The 23806-nt window shown below is 42.4% G+C and overlaps 1 long non-coding RNA gene across 2 annotated transcripts in view; it reads left to right on the top strand.

Moving 5' to 3' along the window:
• The window catches only part of LOC123456722, a 28621-nt gene extending 5512 nt beyond the window's left edge, over positions 1–23109 (top strand). For both annotated transcript variants that reach the window (XR_006634635.1, XR_006634636.1), the window contains exons 2-4: positions 661–817; positions 16876–16990; positions 21786–23109. This is a non-coding gene — a long non-coding RNA (uncharacterized LOC123456722). The remainder of the gene's footprint in view (positions 1–660; positions 818–16875; positions 16991–21785) is intronic.
• The last annotated feature ends 697 nt before the right edge of the window (positions 23110–23806 follow it).

The following is a 23806-nucleotide window of genomic DNA, read 5'->3' as shown; positions in this document are numbered from 1 at the left end:
CACTTACACCTAGCTGTAGACCTTGTGTACTCCTCAACTATACACTATGTAACATATGCCCACTGCTACAATAGTGATAGGAATGTTGTAGGAGTAGCTAACTTTTTCTTTAAAATTACTTTTATTTATTAGAGAGATCATGTATGTATGCAGGGACACATTAGTGACTCCTGCCACTACAAAAAGACTTCAGTCACATGCACCACTTTTTGTGTATCAGGCTATATGTGGGTACTGGGGAATAAAACCAGGGCCATTAGGCTTTACAAGCAAGTACCTTTAATGACTGAGCCATCTCTCCAGTTGGCTGTTTTTTGTTTTGTTTTTTCATGGTAGGGTCTTGCTCTAGCCCAAGCTGACCTGGAATTTACTACATAGTCTCAATCTGGTCTCAAACTCACAGCAGTCCTCCTAACTCTGCCACCTAAGGGCAAGGATTAAAGGTGTACACCACCATACCAACCAGCTAACTGCTTTTTGATTGGATATGAGGCCTGCTCCACAGGAGGGAATTCATGTCTGATACAATATACCAGGCCAAAAGCCTATTGCTAGGGACTTGGGCAGTGGAGTGGGGGACATGTGGAGACTCCACTACTATGGTTATGCTAAATGGATAGCATGTTAATCTGCCTTCTAAATATCTGTTTATTTCCATAGATTGGTTCTGCTCACAGCATCAATCACAGAAGTTTATTGATGCAAAACACAAAGGTTCATGCAGAGATGCATAGCTGGCGAAGTTACCAGGAATAAGCAACTAGTGTGTTCTGGGCCTTAAATAGGACAACCACGCAGAAGAGGAGGCACAAAGAATGTAAGAGGGGGAGGAGGGCTGTGAAATGCTGTCTTCTGGATACAACATGACTGTTTCAATCATGAACTCAGGGTCGCTGTGGTTTCTTATACAATACTTAGCTTGTCAATGTTTCATGATCAGTGGGAAGAAGGATAGGTGACATCCCACACCTCTCAAAATAGCTATAGGAAGCTATTAATAGTTGCTGGGAGAGAGGAAGTCAGGTTCATCAGTGATGTAATCAGTAATATGTTGTCTGTTTCACAGTAAATGCCCCTCCATCCATGATCATGTAAGCAGCCTCAATTTACCTCTATTTTACCTGTATGAGTATAAAAAAAGGAGGCCATGAAAATTAGAGATAATGGGGATGAAAAGGGTGTAAGGAGAAGAGGTGGATAAGGCAGGTAATTGTGGTAAATAAGATCAAAATACATTATATAGATATACGACAGTGTTAAAAAAAAATACCATGAAAAAAAGATATGGCTTTGTGTCATCTTGTTGAAGCAGTCACATATTTAGTATTCAGGCCAACCATGAACTCCAGTGACTGCTCTTTTGTACCTGCTCAACAGATTTGCTTTTCAGAATGAAAACCACATAAAATACCACCCAATATACATAATACCAATGCAAATAAACATAATCCTTGAATTCAATTCCTAATTTTGCTATTTGGTTCTTGTTTTTAAATATTAAATGAGGGCAAAAGAACCTAATTGTTATTATTCCAAAACCAATGATGCAGTTTGGATCATAACCTAACCTGGGAGGTCTAGAAGATCAGTTTATAAAAGGTAAGTATCCCACTTTTGAATGTTTTGGTGATCTCCAAAATTGATGAAACAGTGTCACACAAATGGATTTGGAGATGTGGCCTTTAGAAGGAGATCCTAACAACTGGATTATGTGCCCCTACAAGGGCAAAATGAAAGTAATATGCTCCTTTTCATCTCTTCCATCACATGATGAAACCAAGTTTCTCCTGTGGAGGGTGCAACAAGATTCCGCATTAAAATTAAGAAGCCAATCTAGTTCCTAACCAGTTGGTGCCTTTATCTCCTCCTCTCATGCACCTTTAGAATTGTGAGAAATTAATGTCTGTTGTTTAAAATTACATAGTCTCATGTATTTTTTAATAGCAGCACAAACAGCCTAACATACTATGCTTTTATTTACTATTAATAAGCAGCTATATAGAGAAAACATTCCTTGGAAGATATAGACCTCCGAATCTTTAAAAACCCAATGCAAATGCATGAAAGTTTACACTCTAGTATTCAAAGAAACACATTAAAAATAGTTTTTTTTAAAAGGATATTTTGTTTTGTCCAGTCTAACCATCAGATTGTCAGAGAGGAAAAATTGAGAGCTAGAAGGTTGACTATGTTTTAACATTGAAAAAAATTGGGGGGGTGGTAACAGAAGATTTTTTTTTTTGGAAGACAAAGGGCGGGGGAAGAGCAGAAGTGTCGACATTTGTGGTCTCTTACTGCCACCTAGTGTTCGAGGATTTATTTTGTAAAGAATATAATCTGGGAAGTCATTTTCTTTATGCCCGATTTCGTTTATTTAAACTTTAGTAAACTACTGAAAGACTAGAGCAGGATAAATATAGAGGAGAAAGCTAAATCTCACCGACCAGGGAGCACAACAATTAGGTGGTGAGGGTGACCCGGAAGTCAAATCGCATTGGCCCTCGCATGCTCCCCTTAAATCAGCCCCCGGAAGCCAAAGCTAGAGGAACGGGCAGTTCCTTCTGTTAGAGCGCCAAGGCCGACTGGAAGCTTGAATATTTTTATCTGGTTATAAGCAACTCCCTGCTCGCGGACATTTTCTTCAGTTTTCCGCGGGATTGCTCCGGTATTTCAGGAGTCTCTTTAACTGCAAACAGAACGTTGCCCTGTGAAACTTTGGCCACTAGATAGCAGTGTGAGCACATAAATGCGGCATCTCTGCTCTTCCCCCCGCCCTTTGTGATTGAAAAAAAGAGTCGTTTCTCAGAATAAAAATTCCTGTTCAATCAAAGCCTTTCTAGTCGACCTGGTAGGAGGCTTTGTTTTGCTGTCGGGGAGGACTGTGCTGTAGACAGACCTCCAGTGCTTTTGGAGGAAAAAATGGCAATTTTAATTCTTGCTAAGAGTGTGTGATAAGGCCCAGGCTGCAGTGTCACCCAGGATAGTGGTACTTTTGGGATTCTGTGGCTGAGAATGAAGGTTTAATCATGATGACAACAGCATTGTAAATTAAGATAAATAAGTACATATTGTGTGGTGGTCCAAAACAGAATTTTAGTCTTTCCCAGTCCCCCTCTCCTTTCTCCCTCCTTCTCCCCATTCCCTTTTCTCCCCCATCTCTCTTCAAGGCTTGCTCACTAATGTATCCAAGGATGATCTTGAATTCCTTATTCTCCACCCAAATGCTGTGACTACAAGTTTATACCACCATCACTTCTGGCCTGTTTCTCCTTTTGTGGATGAAAAATCAAAAAAGAGGGAGAGGCCTCCCAAAAGAATAGCAATAGTATTCAAGGTTTGACAATACGGGCTAATATCCATGCATCCTTGACCAGACGATCTGCAAAAATGGATCCAAGGCAAAAGAAGTGTAACCACTAAACCCAGGTAAAAATAACCCAAGCAGGCAGGGATGGATTAGTTTAAAAGTGCCAAGTGGAAGGTGAGGACCTGAAACTTACTCTGGCCTACACATGCACGCACAGTCGCATGCAAACCCTTACTTACACATATGAATACATGCATACCATATATACACAATGCTAATAAACAAAATGCTTTAAGAAAACGAAATCTTGGAAGCTGATGAATGAATGTTCCTTCTCTCTACCTCCACTACTGCCACCCTTGTCCAAGCCACAGATTTCCTCTGGGTTATGGAAGTTGTTTCTTCACTGTCTCCCAGCTTTGGCCTTCCCTCATCCACACTGAGGATCCAACAGCCAGAGTAGTTCTATCAAAACTTATAGCCAAGGGCTGCAGATACAGCTCAGTAGTAGAGCGCTTACCAGAACATGCAAGTCTCTCAGTTCAGTTCCCAAGTGCTGCAAAGAAAAAAATGCACACAGGCAGAATGAATCAATCACTACTTAAAAATGACAAGGTATGTTAAGTGTCCTTACCCCTTCCTCTAAGGCTATATGGGCCTTGGGTAGCATTTAACTCTCATTCTCTCTACTACTGTATCAGTTAAGTCCCTTACTCTCTCTTCCTCCTTCTCCCTATCTGTGGTGACTACTTTATTGTTCTGAAAGTGAGACTTTTATACTCTGTTCTTCATGCTTGGGACATTCTTCTCCCAGTTTTTTTAATTAATTAATTAATTAATTTATTTATTTATTTATTTGAGAGAGACAGACACACAGAGAGAAAGACAGATAGAGGGAGAGAGAGAGAATGGGCGCGCCAGGGCTTCCAGCCTCTGCAAACGAACTCCAGACGCGTGCGCCCCCTTGTGCATCTGGCTAACGTGGGACCTGGGGAACTGAGCCTCGAACCGGGGTCCTTAGGCTTCATAGGCAAGCGCTTAACCGCTAAGCCATCTCTCCAGCCCCTTCTCCCAGTTTTATCTGCATGGCTTGCCCTGTCATCTCTCAAGTCTTTGATTATATGTCAACTTTCAAGGTGGCCTCCCTCTCAACATGTTAATTCAAATGCCATCACCTACCCCTATCCTAGCACATGCACTATCCTTTTGCTGTGCTTTTGGGGGTTCTTTTGTGAATGCTCTTCTTTTTACATACTTGTATTTGCCAATGAGAAGGCCAGTCTACAAAACTGGCTTTTGTTGTTCTTAGTATATATGTCCAGTTGCTGACGACTTTATCCTGGTGAAGACTGGCTGTAAAGATTGAATGAATATTTATTACCATCATCATCTGTTTTTATTGAATATTTTTTAATTCTGTGAAGAATGATAGACATAGTAATGTATCCCACAAAATTATCTTTCTCTTAATTTTTCTTTGTAATTGGACCATCACTGACACAATCTAAAGACAAAGAACCATATTCCTGATGCATAAAACATGCAAAGGGTAAAGTAGCCCTAGGAAACAAAAACAAGCCAAGTATGGTAGTACCCTCCTACAACTCCAGCACTTGGGAGTATGAGGTGGGGTCAGGTAGATCAAAGAGGTCAAGGCTGCCTTGGCTACATCGTGAGACCCTGTTTCAAAAAAAAAAAAAAAATCCAGAAAGGATTTGAGATGTAGTTCAGTTGTAAAAGTGCTTGCCTAGCATGCATGAGAGCATAGGTTCAATTCCAGCACTGCATAAACTGGGTATTGAGGTGGTTTGGGGTGACAGGACCCCAAAGTGAATAAATAGTTTTCTTTTTGATTAAATGTGTAAATTGTCCTTGGACCTGTAGGGGAAAACCTGTCATTACACTTTATTACAGGTCAGAAATATCAGGCAAGGTCAGGGATTTCCTTATCTCTGCTGCCTTAGGGAGTCCTTCCACTCCCGTCTGAGATGGCACTTTCCTAGAGAATTGAGATTTTGGGGATGATTGCCCTTTTCCACACCTCTTGACTCCAGACACCTGCCATCAAGACTAACTAGCTAGCCAGCATGGTGGCTCAAGCCTTTAAGCCCAGCATTTGGGATGCAGATGTAGGAGGAGCATTGTGAGTTCAAGGCCTCTCTGAGACTACATAGTGAATTCCAGGATGGTCCGGGCTATAGTGAGACCCTACCTTGAAAAAACAAAAAACAAACAACAAAAAAAGACTTAATGAGCTAAACCAGCAGTCCATCCATGGGGGCCTCACATAAAGATTCCCAACCTGAGTCTTGAAGTGTCTTCTCAAATTACCTGTTGCCTTCCTGCTTTGTTTTATTCTTTTAAGTTCTGGGCTTCTCAAAATCTTTCTGAACCTTATCCTATGATCTGTGGATTTTATTGTTCAAATTCATAAGACAAGAAACTGGAAATACCACAAAACTATCAGTACATTGGTGTATTGTATTGCTGCATTGACTGAGAACCCCCAAAATTCCTTTATCAGTATGGTGGCACATGCTTGTAATCACAGTACTCAGGAAGTAGATACAGGAGGATGAGCATTTCAAGATCATTCTTAGCTACATAGGAAGTTAGAGGCCATCCTGGGCTAGAGACAGAGAGAGAGAAGGGGAGAGAGAATGAGAATGAATAGAGTTCAATATAGCAAACCACAGAAATAAAACATATTAAGACAGCCATAAATACATGCACACAGTTTACTTGTTGACAAGCAGCTCAGGGGTGGTGTGACTGTGAGGAAAAAAATCTTCATAGACCTTGCAATTCATGGTTTTTAGGGCACACTTATGTTAGGGGAAACTTGTTAATCTTCCTGTGCAATTAGAGTTAATCTGTGATTCTCTGAGGTACATCTGGTAACTAGAAAACTCAGTTCCACATCTGTAGCCATTTGGGATCTTATGGAAAGCACTCTGTTTGAATCAGTTACCCGATAAGAAGTCCTTGTTCTAGACTTGATTTCCTCACCCCAAATATTTTTCTGGTCTCACTCAATGCTAGCTGTCAAGTCCATATCCAGTAACATACTGCAGGATTAAATATTTGGCAATCCTCCAGTTGCCCCTCTCTGTCACTCTTCCTGCCCCAGTCAAAATGGAATCAGCTCAGACTTTAACAAAACCTTGTATTTCTGAGGTGATTGAGTGCATGACCCCAGTCACAGATTTTCCCCCTCACAGATTTTCCCCCTTTTTTAAAAAATTATTTATTTATTTATTTGAGAGCGACAGACACAGAGAGAAAGACAGACAGAGGGGGAGAGAGACAATGGGCGCGCCAGGGCTTCCAGCCTCTGCAAACAAACTCCAGACGCGTGTGCCCCCTTGTGCATCTGGCTAACGTGGGACCTGGGGAACCGAGCCTTGAACCGGGGTCCTTAGGCTTCACAGGCAAGGGCTTAACCGCTAAGCCATCTCTCCAGCCCTTTCCCCTCTTTTTTAACCTAGCTTTTATTTATTTAAGAGAGCGAGAGAGAAAATGGGCATGCCAGGGCCTCTAGCCACTGCAAACGAACTCCAGACACATAATCTTGCTTACATATATACTGGGGAATTGAACCTGGATGCTTACACTTTACAGGCAAGCACCTTGACCAATGAGCAAAGTCTCCAGGCCATAACCTAGCTTTTGATAGCAAATTATGATGGTTGTCTTAAGTTAGCACAGCCCTTGTTCACACCTGCATTTGTGAACACATATCTCTGAATATGCTCAAAGTTTCCATCAGTGGAATATTATACAGCCTTAAAACAAGAAAAATGGTAATTTACTAAAATATGGATGAAACAGGAGGACATTATTTAAAATGAAGTAAGTTGGATACAGAAAGATGACTAATACTTGTGCCCTATTTGGGGAGCACAGCCCTGAATTTAGAGAATAACCTCTGAACTTTCCTATCTGGAAGTAGAAAAACTGCTAGGAGCAGAGCCTGGGAAAATAGAGAGCTAACTCCTTGTAACAGGAATGTTGGGGTTCCTTGCCAATACACCATGATGTCAATGCACCAGTAAATCTGGGGTGTCCCTGGATCATTGTCTTATGACTGCAACAAATTAAAATCCATAGACCAGAGGGAAAGATTTAGGGAGACTTGATTGGGTTAAGAGAAGGAAAGAGAGGCTGAGAGAGTGTTCAGTGGTTAAGGTGCTTGCCTGCAAAGCCTAACTATTTGGGCTCAGTTCCCCAATACCTACATAAAGCCATATGTACAAAGTGGTACAAAGTGGTACATGCATCTGGAGTTCATTCGCAGTGGCTACAGGCCCTGGCACACCCATTCTGTGTGTGTATGTGTGTGTCTTTTCTCTCTCTCTCTCTCCCTCTCCCTCCCTCCCCCTCTCTCTCTCTCTCTCTCTCTCTCTCTCTCTCTGCTTTCAAATAAATATTTTAAAAAATAATTTAAAAAGAAACCTGGCGTGGTGGCACATGCCTTTAATCCCAGAACTTCAGAAGCAGAGGTAGGAGGATCCTCATGAGTTCAAGACCACCCTGAGACTACATAGTGAATTCTAGGGCAGCTTGGGCCAGAGCGAGATCCTACCTTAAAAAACCAATAATAAATAAACAAATAAAATAAAGACAAGGAAGTACAGAGAGCTCCTGCTATGTGGAAGGGAGGAGGGGGTAGAAAGCCCATGTGGCAGTAGTATGGAGCTGAGATTGGGGAAACTTACCTGAGCAAGGACCCGGAAGTTCCAGAGAGGTGAACAGCCAAAAAAAAGACAGTGCTGGTTGGATGAAACTGGATCAGATGTTGAATTACAGTTCTGCTGAAGCAGGCAGGTAAGGTGTTCCCTCTTTGGGCCCTTAACTGGCTACCTGAAAATACAGCCACTTGACTAATTCGTCTTCATCCTTCTAGCAGTAACCTGAAGAAAAATGAAACTGAAGAGAAGTTTATGTTAAGCCATTCTGAATTGAGAGTCCAGCCAGGCCTCTGAGGAAAGCAGCATAGAGAATATATTAATATCAGTCAGCATCTCTAAACATTGCTTGCCAATGTTGGTCATCTGTGCTATTCAGACAAAAGATACACCAAGACAGAGGAAACTGAATCATAGTATGAATTGATTACACAGTTGTAAGATTAACTTTAAAGCAAGTTACAAGTAAGGAATTTAGCATCTCACAGCAACACTAACAAAAAAGCTATTTGTAAGGTCCATAAGAAATATTACCAATTTGGTCTTTTAGTTTACACCACAGCTCCCCCTTTTTTGTTTATTGAGGAAGAAGCAAATGGATGGGAGTCAACTTAGGTTGCAGTGGTCTGGTCAGCATCACTTCTGTAGAGGTTGCAGAGACTGGACAGGACTGCAGGTCACATTCTCTTGTGGCAGCTCGTCCCAGGGGGTGGCGTTATCACCAGGCACTTGAAAGAAGTGTGGCTTTATCAATCTTGCTGGGATCCAAAGAGGACATGTTGGAGAAAGCTCAGAAGTGGGGCTTCTGCCCCAGATTATGAGAGGAACAAATTCTAGCCATTGGCTGGGCCCTAGAGGAAGTTTACATAAGTCCATGCCTGGCATTAGGTAAAATTTGCTTTCTATGATGTTTTTCTTTCTTTTTTTTTTTTCTGTAGATGTTATTGAGGAAAATTGAGAACAGTTTTAAAAATTTGAAGTATAAGTTTCTTTAGCAAGTTATTCTTGAGTAGTCGGTCCCTTATTCCCCCCTTTTTGTTTGTGTAATTTATTTTTGAGTAATAAATGGGCGCATTCTGTTATAGCTGATCCTTGGGGTTATAAGGAATGCCATGAGAGAGGAATTTGCCAAAGTTGAAAACAAAGTGGTTAAAACCTCTAGATATATAAGATGGACCATTGTCTTTCTTAATTTGTTTTAGAATTTCCATAACTGAAAAAGCACAAGTAGATGCATGTGATTGAACAGAAGCAATACTAAGTCTTGAAAAAGTATCGGTACAGACACTAACAAATTTAGAATGGCCAAAGTAATTAATATGAGTTATATCCATTTACCAGAGTTCATTAAGATGAAGACTTCTGGGGTTTACTCCCCTAGGGATAGTGGGTCCCATTGATTGATAGGACAACACCAAAGAACTTGTTGAGCTTGAACCAGTGATAAATGAAACTGTTTTGTAAGATTTTTGTTCCTTCATGAGAAAAACGGAATGAGAAGTTGTCTGAGGGACGAGAGACATAATTAGGTGGTTGCACAACTGATTGCCCTATGTAAGAGGATCAAGGTATTCTGTTTAGGATTCAATGTGTTGGATAAAAACAAGATCAGTTCTTTTATGAAGAAGGCTTTAAATAAAAGTGAAGACTGATGAGATGGAGACATGCTTAGCAGTTAAGTCACTTGCCTACAAAACCAAAGGACCCAGATTTGATTCCTTAGACCTACATAAGCCAGATGCACAAGGTGGTGCATACGTCTGGAGTTCCTTTGCAGAGGCTACAGGCCCTGGTGCACGCATTATCACTCTCTCACTCTCTCTCTCTTTCTCTCTAGTCTGCCTTATTCTTTCTCTCAAATAAATAAATAAAAAATATTTTTAAAAAGAAGTGAAAACTGATAACAACAACAAAAAACAATCAGAGGTATGAGCCAAGGTGGCTTGAAATAAAAGTGTGATGGCTTGACAAACCTTTGCTTAACATCAGGGTACAACGAGGCTGTGGGAAAAAAACTATCTTTTAGGTCAGTAACAATGATATGATAATTTTGAGGGATTGTGGCAGAAGAAGGAACTCTAGATTGAATAGATCCAAAGGGGTGAATGTGAATATTCACTATGTGGAAATCTTGTAAAAGTCTCCACTTGCCAGATTTTTTTAAGCTGATAATGGCTGCACCTAAGTATGGGCATTAGGGCATGGGGTATTTCTCTTAGTAACATCTCCCATGGCAATGTTGAATGACGGGGTGTTTCTCTTAGCAGTGGCAGAAGCTGGTGGAAATAGCTGGCTAGAGCAGCAGTGACAGCAGATGCATCAGGCTTTATTAGAAAGAAAAGTAGACAAAAGGAAAGTGGATGCCAGGCTGAGCTTCAGGAAAGACTCTGCACTTACCTATAAGCTCAACCTACCTTCAAGCTGATCAGGAGGAGCTCCAAATCTTTCCTTGTTTCAGGAACTTTTCTTATGCCTCTATCAAAGACTAACTCCTGCAGTTCCTCAGAAATTGGCCTGATCTGTATGACTCAGATGACAGAATAAATGCTTCACACAAGGGAGGCTAAACCTGTCCTCAAAATGAGAGCAGCAAAGGTATCCTCACTTGGAGGCACCAAAGGTGTCCTCAGATGGGACAATTAATGCCCTGATGATTAACCTCTGGAACTTTCTTATCCAGAAGTGAGTAAACTGCTTCTATGTGCAGAGCCTTAGAAGTGTGAGAGTAAACTCATGATACACCATCCCAGGATTAGGCTAGCTGCCTCTGGCAGTATCCAGAGGAAAAATGAAACTGAAGAGAAGTTTAGTTTCAACCACTAGTAAATCCACTGCCTCTGCTGTCATCACTGATCTGATCTCACTGTGGTTACAGCTTCCTTCACATACAGGTACTCATTGGCATTTATATTGAACAGTGAAAACCAGTAACACGTGAAAAGCAGTGCATGGTATGAGGAAAGGGTAAGGGACTTTTAACTTGGATATTCCTTAAACATTTGTTAAAGGAAGGAATTTAGGGGTATGACCTGCTGGACTCTGCTGATCTAGAACACACATTCTGATCACATGAGCAACCATATTAAGCCCACCTGTCATCTTCAACAGATCTGTGGGCCCGTAGTTACTGATCTCATTGTCTTCAATGCTATGATAAGCACTTCTTATGCATGTATGTTTGTTCTGAGTCAAGATTCCAACAAGGCATCTGAGGAAAGGAGCATAGAGCACATCTCCAGATGAGGCAGCATTTTCTTATTGACAACTTCGGTCAGCATTTCTAAACATTGCTTGTAAATACTGGACATCTGTGCTGTCCAAGCCAAAGGTACACCAAGGCAGAGGAAACCTAGTCATATTGCTTTAAGTGGGAGATTACAGTTGTAAGATTAACTTTAAATTAAGTTACAAGTAAGGAATTGAGCATCTCACAGTGATAATATCACAAAAGCTATTTGTAAGGTCCTTACAAAATATCCCCAAAGTTTGTTCTTTTAGTTCATCCCCACATGCTTGCTCTCACTTATATATGGCATCTCAAAATTGTGGAGCTCAGACGTAGAAATAGAAGCATAGTTATCAGAGACTGGGATGGGGACATAGAGAATGGGAGCAGGCTGCTCCAAGGAGACAGAGCTCACTTAGGAAGAATGAGTTTTAATTTAGCATGGTGACTTCATCAGATATGATGTAGCCCAGATTTGCTGAGTCATTTTAGTAAGTATGCTTGGTGATGAATATGTTCATTCACTTCATTTACTTATTCTACTTTGAGTGCCTATATCAAAGCATCACATCATGCATATAAATATATACAATTATTTATCATTTTAATTTTCCCCATTTATTTATTTATTTGCAAGGAGAGAGATGGGGAGGATGGGAGAATGGTCATGTTTGTTAATCATATTTAAAGTACACATACATAACTATGCTTTCTACACATAGTATCATTACTATACCAGTCTGGTCAATGCAGAATACTCATACATTTCACCCCCTGAGGAGAAAGACCTTTACCAGCCTCAGCTGAGACTCTGAGATGGGTAATGACAACTACCTTCCATTCTAGGGCATCCATACTGCTTGCCAGAAAAAAAAGGAAGCCACAAGACTAATTTACTGGGTCCTTTTTGCCAAACAATTGTCATTGCCCTTGTGACCATCTATCTCTAGTTTTTTGTTCCCATGCAAACCCACTGAACTTCCTCACGACCTTACTTTGGTCTGTGTAGTGTGAGAACTGCTTCCCCATCTTAGCTTTTGCATCTGTCAGCAGTGCACCCTAGTGGGCACCAACAGCCATAACAGGAGAAAAGAGGTCAATTTTCCTAACAAGTTTCTTTCCTACCTTTGCTGGGAAATGTTCTCAGTATAAATAGTATAATTAGTTAGACATCACTCATTGCCTTTTAATATTTCTAGTATGACTACTTCCCATATTGTGTCCTTGACCTTTGCTATGAAGACAAGCCTGATTTTCCCACCAGTGGTAGGCAGAGATCATCTTATATTCCCCCCGCCCCACACACCACTCGTAATGTAATTGTGGAGCTTAGCTGCTGGATTCTTGACTCATAAGTCTGACTTTGGATCGGGACGAATCTATATCTTTAGTAGTGTCTCTTGTATTCTGAAATATGTGCCTCATAAGCATATTTACAAACAATAAGTATATTATTCAATGTATTATTCAAAATGATGAATACGTATATCTATCCATCATCCATAATTTTCCCAATAAGCCCCCACTTTTCAAAGTGGCTCAGAAGTGATGCCTCCTGGTGGCCTTTTTATGGACTGTTTGTATTACCTCTTTGTTGAAATCTAACCCCCAATGTGATTGTATTTAGGCATAGGTATTGGGAAAAATTAATTAGGTCATGAAGGCGTCATTCTCATGAATTGGACTATCACCCTTAAAGGAGAGCAAACAGGTAGCAAGTTCTCACTTTCTTCCATGTGCATAGATAAGTTGGCAGTTTGCAACATGGAAGAAGGTACTCATCAGAACCCAAACCTGTGGTCTCTGTGATCTCGGCCTTCTAGCCTCCAGCACTGTTACAGATGCAAGTTTGTTATTTACATGTGATATGGTCTATGAGAACTCATACTAGTAGGTAAAGTTAACCTAGGCCTGTGTAGTGGTTTGAATTAGGTGTCCCTCAAAACTTACATGATTTGAATGTGTGGCATCAGCTGGTGTCAATTTGGGAAGTGGAGCCTTGGTGAAGAGGTGTATTGTTGGGGGCAGACTTTTGGTTGGTATAGCCATCTCCCCTTTGCCAGAGTTGAGCTCACTTTCCTGCTTCTGTTTCCATCTTCTATGGCAGAGGTGAAGCCCATCCTATGCTCATGACATGTTTTCCCCTACCATTATTGTGCTTCCCCTCAAGACTATAAATCAAACTAAAATTCTTTCCATCAGCTACTTTTGGTCAGGTGCTTTGTCCCAGAAGCAAGAAGGTAATTAGAACATCCTGGAATTCAGTGATAGTACATCTGATGGTTTGAGTGAAATATTCTCCATAGGCTCATTTTTTTTTTTATTTTTAGAGAGAGAGAGAGAGAGAGAATTGATATGTGAGGGCCTCAGCCACTGAAATCCAACTCCAGACACTTGTGTGACCTAGTGGGCATGTGCGGTCTTGCGCTTGCCTCACCTTTGTGATCTGGCTTATGTGGAACCTAGAGAGTCAAACATGGGTCTTTAGGCTTTACAGGCAAGCGCCTTAACCACCAAGCCATATCTCTAGCCCAGCTCATATGTTTTAAAAACTTGGTTCCAGCTAGTGGAAGTTTGGGAAACTGTGTGGTCTTTGGGAGATATAGCCTCACTAAAGTAAGGTGTGTCACAGGGGCAGGCGGGCTTTGGGGTAATATAGCTATAGAGGCATATACCTAAAATGGTAATAGGTTTGACTTCAGTGAGTGAAGCATACAAAATGGCCACTATGTTATGTAGCCATGATTTAGCAGTGTATGGAGTGCACATGCACTCACTGGCTATATAAGCCCTTGGTGACTGGAAATAAACACACTGTGCATTGCACTCCTTCCCTGGTGTCTGCAAATGTTTGCTTCATGTGCCTTCTTTGGGCTGGACTCACCCCTTCCTAAAATTCCCCAGAGCTGGCCACTTCTGACACTTGGCTTAGTCGGCAGGGTGAGGTGAGTAAGCCCTCTGCATTCCCAATACTGACTTGAGGGGATCCCCCCCCAGACATGTGGGCCCCAACTGCACGGTGGTATCAGTGATGGTCTATCTCATGGACTTGACTTCCCCTGAGAATTGGGGAGCAATAAATCTCAGTCTAGCAGAAGTGAAAAGGACCCTGGAAAAATTGGAGGGAGGAATCCCACTAGCCCATTGGGAAATGGCTAGGAGAGTGGTGTGGCTGTTTTGGTCTGTATTGAAACATGTCCAACAGAATGGCCATGACTTACAAGAACAACTACAGGCACTGTGGCCAAAGGAGCTGGAACTTGAAAGATACCTTGTGGCAGTGGAACAGCAGTTGCAAGTGCCACCCTCAGAAGAGGGCATTGAGGAAATATCCATAGGATCAGGAGATCCAACCCCTTACCCTTTCCAGCATATCAGATACATCCTGATATATGCCAGAGGTTGGAGGTGGAGGGACAGGTCCCAGGACTGAACTTAGAGACCCAGGCCACCCTGCCAACCATGTAAATGATATATACAATCATGGAACTGCAGAGATGGCCAAAAAATGCAAACAGCAGGTGTGGGGGGCAGTGATTTCTGCCCAGCTGTTGCGTTTATGGGCTGTTGAAGCTGTTAATACACAACTAATCCCCAAAGAAATTGAAAAAATGGCCAGGATTACTAATATCCCGTCATTAACACAAAGATTGCAGGAAGTGCAACGTTTGGCTCCTGATGAAGGGAATCGAGTCCTTGGCCAACTAGCTGATGGCTGCGTGAATAGGAAGGGGAAAATGCCAGGGACATTCTGGAACAGGTCACTAAATGGACCACCCTCCTGACTTTGTGTGAGTGATTCAGGAGATGGGAATGCAACAGATAATATCTAGGCTGAATTATAGGAACCCAGATGAGGAAATATTCATCTGTGGTTGAAGAATGTGATTTTGTCATCTAGTTACCCAGGGACCTTTATACTGCTTGTGACTCTCCTAGCTCCGTATACTGACTGATCTGTTCATCTGGCCCATCTGGGAGATGTCAAAGTTACACAACAGGGCAATCGGGTGCTATCAACAAAAAGGCATGGCCCAGATCCACAAAAGGGGAAGAAAAATGGAAAACTGGAATCTATATTCCCCAAGGCACAGGAAGGTAGACCAAAAAAAAAAAAAATTGAACCCCAGGAAGTTATTGTTTCACCTATTGGCTGCTGGACTCAGTATGGCTAAATTGGATGGCCAGCCCTTGAATGTGCTATTGGCCTTTGGGAACAAATTGTCCCCTGGACAGTAGTATACATCTCTTCAAGCACAAGAAGTAAGTCTGGCTGACCACCTTCCCGACCAGGGAACCAGTGGAGGCATCCAGCCTATGGGGAACTCAGACGACTAGAGGCCTCATGTGGAATTAATGATTTATTGGATCCCATAGGCCCAAAGGGTAGTTGTGCTTGCTGACTCTGGTGCAGACACAATTCTTTTGTATTTTTGGAAATCATTCCAAATTTAGCTGCCCAATGGTTACTATAGAAGGATATGGGGGATGGCAGATAATGGCCAGACAAGTCTTTTTGACTTTGGGAAAGGATGACTCTTACCTTGCCACTACACTATGTATGTGCATGTGTGTCTCCCATAGCTGAATATATCCTGGGGATGGATGTCCTGCAAGGCTTACAACTGACCACAGTGGGAGGGTAGTTTTGCCTCTGTATATGGACTGTGAAAACTGTGGTGCAGGGGTATCCACACCATGCCCTGGTATAACTAATGCAAGCCTCCCAAATAGAGACTTTGAAGCATCATCAATTGCCAGGAAGACATGCAAAAATTAGGCTACCATTCTGAAGTTGGAAAAAGCAGGTATCATCAGGCTGGCCCATAGCCCATGCAACTCCTTGGTATGACCTGTCTAGAAGTCTTAACAGCTACTGGTGAATGACTTTGGGATACCCAGAACTAAATAAAGTTACGTCTAAGTCCAAACCGCCCTGAACGCACCTGATCTCATCCGAATAAAGTTACATAACCACTACATATGGCAGTACCAAGTATCAAAAGCATCATTGACAGCTTGACTCATGAACTGGGAACTTATCATTATTCTTTTGGCTTAGCTGATGCCTTCTTTTTTAAAATATTTTTTTTTATTTTGGGGGGTTTTTGAGGTACGGTTTCATTATAGCTCAGGCTCTCTTGGAATTCACTATGTAGACTCAGGGTAGCCTTGAACTCACAGCAATCCTCCTACCTCTGCCTCCCGAGTGCTGGGATTAAAGGCATGTGCCACCACCCCTAGCTTGTATTTATTTATTTATTTATTTATTTATTTATTTATTTATTTATTTATGAGAGAGAGAGAGAGAGAGAGAGAGGATGAATGGGCACACCAGGGCTTCCAGCCACTGCAAATGAACTCCAGACTCATGTGCCCCCTTGTGCATCTGGCTTACATGGATACTAGGGAATCAAGACTTTGCAGGCTAGTGCCTTAACCACTAAGTCATGTTTCCATCCCATCTAATGCCTTCTTTTCCCATGACATTGCCTAAGAGCCAAAATCAATTTACTTTTATGTTGTAAGGCTCCAAGGCTGCTTACATAGTCCCATAATATGCCATGGCCTGATGAAAACACCTGACATCTGTTCATAAGTATCATTATATTGATCATTGTATTGATGAAATAATGTTTCTGATTCTTTGGCAGATTTGGAGACCAGCACAATCAGCCTATGAGACAATTAGGAGAGTGGAGGTTGGCAGTAAATGCCCAAAAACTTCCAAGGACTTGGATTACCTGTCAAATTCTTGGGTGTTATCTGGTAAGACAAAGATGTTTCCTAAGGCTGTTATAAACAAATTAAATGCATACCCATAGCCTGAAACTGTGAAATAATTACAGGATTTTCTTTTGGGAGGGTGTTGGGGTTTTGTGTACATTTATATGCCATTTAACTCAGACAGTATGGCCTTTATGCTGCCTGCAAAGAAAGGGGAAACTTCAGATTGGACCCTGGACACGGGGGCTGCATTCAAGGTGGCCAAATTCCTACTTGCTTAGGAACAAACTTTAATTGTAGTAGACTTCCAACTAAGTGTTCATGTAACCTGGAAAAGGTTTAGTTGGGGGCTATGACAGTCCCAAGGGAGGAAGCAAGTTCCTGTAGGATTCCGGTCTCAGCTGTGGAAGGGTGCCAAAGAACATGTTGCAGTCAGGTTCACATTGCTGGTAGAAATCACCCAACCAAGAGCAGTTATGGGGTAAAGGGGTTTATTTTGGCTTACAGGCTTGAAGGGAAGCTCTTGGTCACAGGGAAAAATGAGGACATGAGCAAGAGTGTGGACATCACCTCCTGGCCAACATCAGGTGGACAACAGGAACAGGAGAGTGTGCCAAACATTGGCAACGGGACACTGACTATAATACCCATAAGCTTGCCCCCAACAATGCACTGCCTCTAGGAGATGTTAATTCCCAAATCTCCATCAGCTGGGAACCCAGCATTCAAAACACCCAAGTTCATGGGAGACACCTGAATCAAACCACCACATTCCATCCCAGGCCTCCATAAACTGATAACCATACATGATGTAAAATAATGCATTCAGTCTAAGATTAAAAGATTCAATCCAATCCTAATGTTCAAACATTCCCATAACCCAAGGTCTTTTTATTTTTTTTTTGTTTTTTATTTTATTTATTTATTTGAAAGTGAAAGACAGAGAAACAGGCAGAGAGAGAGAGAGAGTGAGAGAGAATGGGCATGCCAGGGCTTCCAGCCACTGCAAACGAACTCCAGACGCATGTGCCTCCTTGTGCATCTGGCTAACGTGGGTCCTGGGGAACCGAGACTCAAACCGGGGTCTTAGGCTTCACAGGCAAGCACTTAATCGCTAAGCCATCTCTCCAGCACAATCCAAGGTCTTTTTACTGAGCCATAATACCAAACAATGCCCCCCAAACCCATAATGGCACAGAATAAACACTCACATTGAAAAAGGTGACATTGGGCATAGCAAAGAAATATTCAACTAATACAAGATTTAAAACAACCAGGGCAAACATCAAATTCTGTAGTTCCAAGTCCAACAATTCTAACCAGTGCCAAATCTCCAAGTCCAGTAATTCTAACCAACAACAAGTCTCTGGAGTTCCAATTCTGCCCCTCCATCTAGGCTACTGACAGTCCTGGAAAACATCATTTGGGGTAAGCAGCCATCTCATGGACACAGCATCTCCACTGGGTCTCCACTGCAACCCATGGTTCATTCTCATGACCTCATGGGGTCTCCATGCAGGGAACTAGCAAACCTGCTTCACACTGCCCATGGCTATTTCCAAAATACAAGGCCACATTACAAACTCAATGACCCTGTCTTTCCTTCATTTCTTATACTCCACAATACCAGGCAGGGTGCCAATTTGTTAACCCAGTGTGGCGGAGGGGGGTGTGATAAATCAGACTTTGAAGAACAGGACACTTTATGAGTACTAAGCCCCTTCAAAAGAGTCTACATTCTTCCTGTTTCCACAATCAGGTCAGCTGGCCCAATCTCAAACGTTGTAATCTCTGATATAATTGCAGCTTACTTGCAGAAGTTTCAGCCCAAAGATTTCACTTCTGTGCCATATCCCTCTGCACACACCAGTCTGTTTCTACGCAAAGCAATCCTGCACAAGTTCTCAGGACACAAGCGTAACAGCAAGCCTATCACACCAACTGCTTCTAGCCCAGTCCAGGCAAAGCTCTTTCTCACCCTCATAAACCAAATCTTAGTTCTTACTGCATTCAGGTCTTTCAACTCTGAATAGAATAGTCCACCAAGCTTTACTTACAACACTGCAAGGCATCTCTCAGGCCAAGGTTTCAAATTCTTCCATATTCCTCTTGAAAATCAGCTCCAAAAGGCCAAAGCCATATAGTCAGGTGTCTAGCAGTAATCCCACTCCTGGTACCAACATCACTGTTGTAGTAAGGTTTACATTGCTGGTAGGAATCACCCAACCAAGAGCAGCTTTTGGGACAAAAGGGTTTATTTTGGTTTGCAGACTCGAGGGGAAGCTCCATCATGACAGGGGAAAATGGTGGCATGAGCAGAGGGTGGACCAATATAAGGTGTGCAACAGGAACAGGAGAGTGTGCTAAACACTGGCAAGGGGACACTGGCTATAATACCCTTAAGTCTGCCCCCAACAATACACTCCCCCCCAGGAGGCATTAATTCCCAAATCTCCACCAGCTGGGAACCCAGCATTCAGAACACCCAAGTTCATGGGAGACACGTGAGTCAAACCACCATGGAATGGTACTGCCTTATAGAAAAGCAACTGGCTGCTACTCACACAGCCTTGTACACCACAGAATCTGTTACTAGACATCAACTGGTACAAGTACAAACCACCCATCCAGTTGAGGTCTGAGTCCCAACATAGAGTCCCAACATAAAACTTTGGGAGTTACACAAACCTCCACCTTCACTAAGTAGGCTATTTATGTAAACCAATGGACATGTTTTCCCTCTAGCCTGTTGTCTCAAGAGTTTCAGGCAGTACTTGGACCAGTGACATATATCACTAAGGATAAAAGCCAGGATGACATACCTCCTGAAGAATCATGAAACTCAAGCTGGAGTGATTGCTTAATGGTTAAGGAGTTTGCCTACAAAGCCAAAGCACCCAGGTTTGATTCCTCAAGACCCATGTTAGCCAGATGCACAAGGGGGCACACATACCTGGAGTTCATTTGCAGTGGCTGGAGGCCCTGGCATGACCATTCTCATTCTCTCTCTCTCTCTCTCTCTCTCTCTCTCTCTCAAATAAAAAAAGAAATAAAAATATAAAAAAATTATGAAACCCAAGCTCAGAAATGGAGGGTTTAGGGAACACTTCCCAGGAGGCCTGGTATACAGATCGTTCCAGTAAGGGAACCCCATCCACTTGAGTGACAGTTGCTCTTAAGCCTTCTACAGATATATTTTGGTATGAGAGAAGACAATGGACTCAGTTAGGAGCTGTCTGGCTAGTACACAGCTGTGATATGCATGGATAGATTGGCCAAACATTGTAGTTTGACCCTGTGGGCTTCCCAGGAATGGGAGTTAGGGAGAAGACCCTTGTGGGGAAAAGATATGTTGCAAGAATTGTGGCAGATAGGTCCTGGGGAGTGGACTCCTTCCCAATTATCATGTTTCCAGGTACAAACTCAACACATCCCCTGGGAATGATTAGGCAGATGCTCTGGCACAGGTGCAGGCCATAGGTATTCAACCCTCAAATAGTATCAGACCCTAGTTACATAAGAAACCTGGGGCCGTACGTGGTGGCACATGCCTTTATTCCTAGCACTTGGGAGGCAGAGGTAGGAGGATCACCATGAGTTCAAGGCCACCCTGAGACTACATAATGAATTCCAGGTCAGCCTAAGTTAGAGTGAAACCCTACCTCAAAAAAAAAAAGAAGAAGAAGAAGAAAGAAAGAAAGAAAGAAAGAAAGAAAGAAAGAAAGAAACAAACAAACAAACAAAAACAAACAAACTTGGGCATGCTGGAAGTAAGACTCCATCCAACATGTTGCATGATGATTGGTGATAACAGCTCATGGTTGAGGATGCAACAATATCTATGGAATGTTGAGTATAGGTGGCCCCACTGGGGACCACAATATACTCCTGGACATGTGAAATGAGCTCTGGAACCACTCTCTGCCTGGCAGGTGGACCATGGGGTGTCCCTTGCCCTCTGATACCAGTTTAAAGTGTCTCTTTATAGCAATAGACATAATTGGATTAGGTTCTGCCTATCCAATCATTATTGGGTCTCAGGCTACAACCATCTGGACCTTAAAGCAACTGGTGTCCCATTATAAGATGCCTATAGAGATCCAAAGTGATTGAGGCTCAGCCTTTGTGGGGCAGAACACCCAACCTTAGACCAAGGAACAGGGTATTCATGGATGTTACCTATGCCCTATAGACCCTGGTAGTGGGTATGACTGAATGGTCTCTTGAAAATGAAATTGTGCCCCCTGGCACCCACAGGGCAAGGCTTGCAGTAAACATTACTCATAGCAGTATAGCTATTAATTGAACAGCTCAGGAAAGATGGAAATAGTCCCCTGGATAGGATGTTATTGGGTAATATCTGTTGGGTCTTTTCAAAACCAATCAGGGAAGCTACTAAGCAGGCAGGACAAAACCAGTTAATATTACTAGCCCCATAGCACTGTGACCTGGCAAATGACTCACATGGATTTGGGGGGCTCAGGCAATAGGATCTGTACCATAGGCAGTTTTATTAGAACCATGGGGGCCAGGACTAGACCATAATGTGTCTTTATGCCCCAATGTCATTACGTGGCTGATAGAAGTATTTGCAGAATTACCAATGACCAGTTCTGCTATTCTAAAACACAGTGTGGTGCCTCCTGCTTGGCTGATACCTACCCTACCGGTAGAGATAGATCACCATACAAGGGGAGAAAGTATGGTACCATTGGCCTGGATGAGCAGCTATTCCTGCAACCATTCTATCACAAGACAAATGGATGACATGCATATTGCCTGGTGGCAAAGATTTAACTTTTAATGCTATCCTTATCTGCTCTCTCTTTCTGACCAGGATAGCCCAGGGTAACTTTGCAATCTCTTGGGCTCTCACATGTGCATAACTCTACAATGTGACTCAATGTTGGATCTGTATGGAGCTGTCCCCTGATAGGATGGGAGGACTACCATGGCACGTAACCCCAGCCACTTATGACAATTGGACTGCTTTGTGAAGATGGAACTGGAATGGTTCGTCTGGTTTGGGATGGGACCAACAAAGACTGAGGATTGAAGCCCTCTTATGGAATAACCGTGACAACACCCCTCCCCTGTTGGGACATGTGGTATACAGTGGGTGGGGATTGATGGAAAATGTTTGTGTCTGATTGACAGACATGGTCCCAATGTGTATTGAACAGAAACATAGAGATACATAGTGAGGTAGGTTGGATACCCCCATGTTCTGTAATGTTACAATATAGAATAGAAAGAATACATAGTGGGATGTCCTCCAATCTACAGGTACTAAATTCACTGACTTTCTTCTCCCAGGGTCGATTTGGGTATGAGATCAGTTTGTATGGCGTTACCTCTCAGCTACATGGATAGGGCAATGTACTTGGAGACGTTTGTATATCCTGGCTGAATCCTAAGCACTCTCTTATCACAGCCACATAATTTGGATATTATGGTGCATTGCTTGCATCAAAGGCACCCCTGGACTGCATGTGCTGCCTGGTGGTTTTATCTGATGGCTATATTTGTACCCGAGGCAGGCACAATAGCCATAGGATTACAAGTAGAAACCTTTGCCCAACATGTGGCCTAATTCTTGAACATAACTCGGAATGTACTTGATTTACTGTTAGATGAGACAACCCAGATGAGGAATATGGTATTACAGAAATAGGATGGCCTTAGATTTACTCACTGTTGCCCAAGGAGGGCCCTGAGGAATGCTTTGTGTACATCTCAGATCATGTACAGGATATTGCACAGGTACTGCAAGAAATGGATATGAAGGTTTATTCAATTCTGGAACTCACTGAAAACCCCTTCATATCTTGATGGGCATCTTTAGAATCTGTGTAGCAATATACCCTCATAAATTTAGCTTTAGTTACAGGTATCTTAGTCATAGTTTGCCATTCTTTATATTGCTTTTGTCGTTTATGTGCCCAAGGAACATTCTCTGGGTGAGAAGAGCATATGCTCATCAGGTCTTCAAGTCTAGAAGTGGAATGTAGAGACAAATACTTAAGATAGCAATAGGCTTGATTTGGGGCCAAACATACAAAATCGCCACTATGTTATATAACCATGGTTTATCCGTCGCACCTGCACTCACTGGCTATAATAGCACCCTGTGACTGGAAATAAACATATTTTGCATTGTGCTTCTGCACTAGTGTCTGCTCTGTTCACCTTCTTCCAGCTGGGCCCAGTTCCTCCGTGAATTCCCCTGGAGTCACACATGCACATTGCTGACAGTAGCCTAGCTCCATACCTAGTACCTGGACTACTTCTTTCCTGCTGCTGTGGAGATATTATGTCCAACTACCTCACCCCCGGTGCTTCCCCCCAATGTTCTCCTCTATCACCCTTCCACACAACTTCTCTGAGAAACAGTCTCTCACTGAACCTGGAGCTTGTGCTGTTTTTCAGACTGGCTAACCAAGAAGTTTCCAGGCTTCCTCCTGTAACACCACTCAACACTAGGGTTACAGGTATGCACAGCCACACCTGGTTTTTTACATGGTTTCTGGGATCAAACTTTGAGCCCCATGCTTGTGCAACAAGCACTGTTAGCCACTAAGCCCATCTTACGCCTTTTAAGTTACCATTTAAATTTCCATTTTTTTCCTACTTTTTAAAACTTTTTATCAGGGCCTGGAGAGATGGCTTAGCAGTTAAGGTACTTGCTTGTGAAGCCTAAGGACCAAAGTTCATTTCCCCAGTACCCATGTAAGCCAGACGCACAAGGCAGTGCACGCATCTGGAGTTCATTTGCCATGGCTGGAAGCTCTGGCATTCTCTCTCATAAGTATATAAATAAATTAAAAAATGAAAACTTTTTATATACATATAGAAAAT

This window comes from Jaculus jaculus, chromosome X, assembly GCF_020740685.1.
Source record: "Jaculus jaculus isolate mJacJac1 chromosome X, mJacJac1.mat.Y.cur, whole genome shotgun sequence".
NCBI classification, from domain to species: domain Eukaryota; kingdom Metazoa; phylum Chordata; class Mammalia; order Rodentia; family Dipodidae; genus Jaculus; species Jaculus jaculus.
This window is presented reverse-complemented; position numbering and strand designations above follow the sequence as displayed.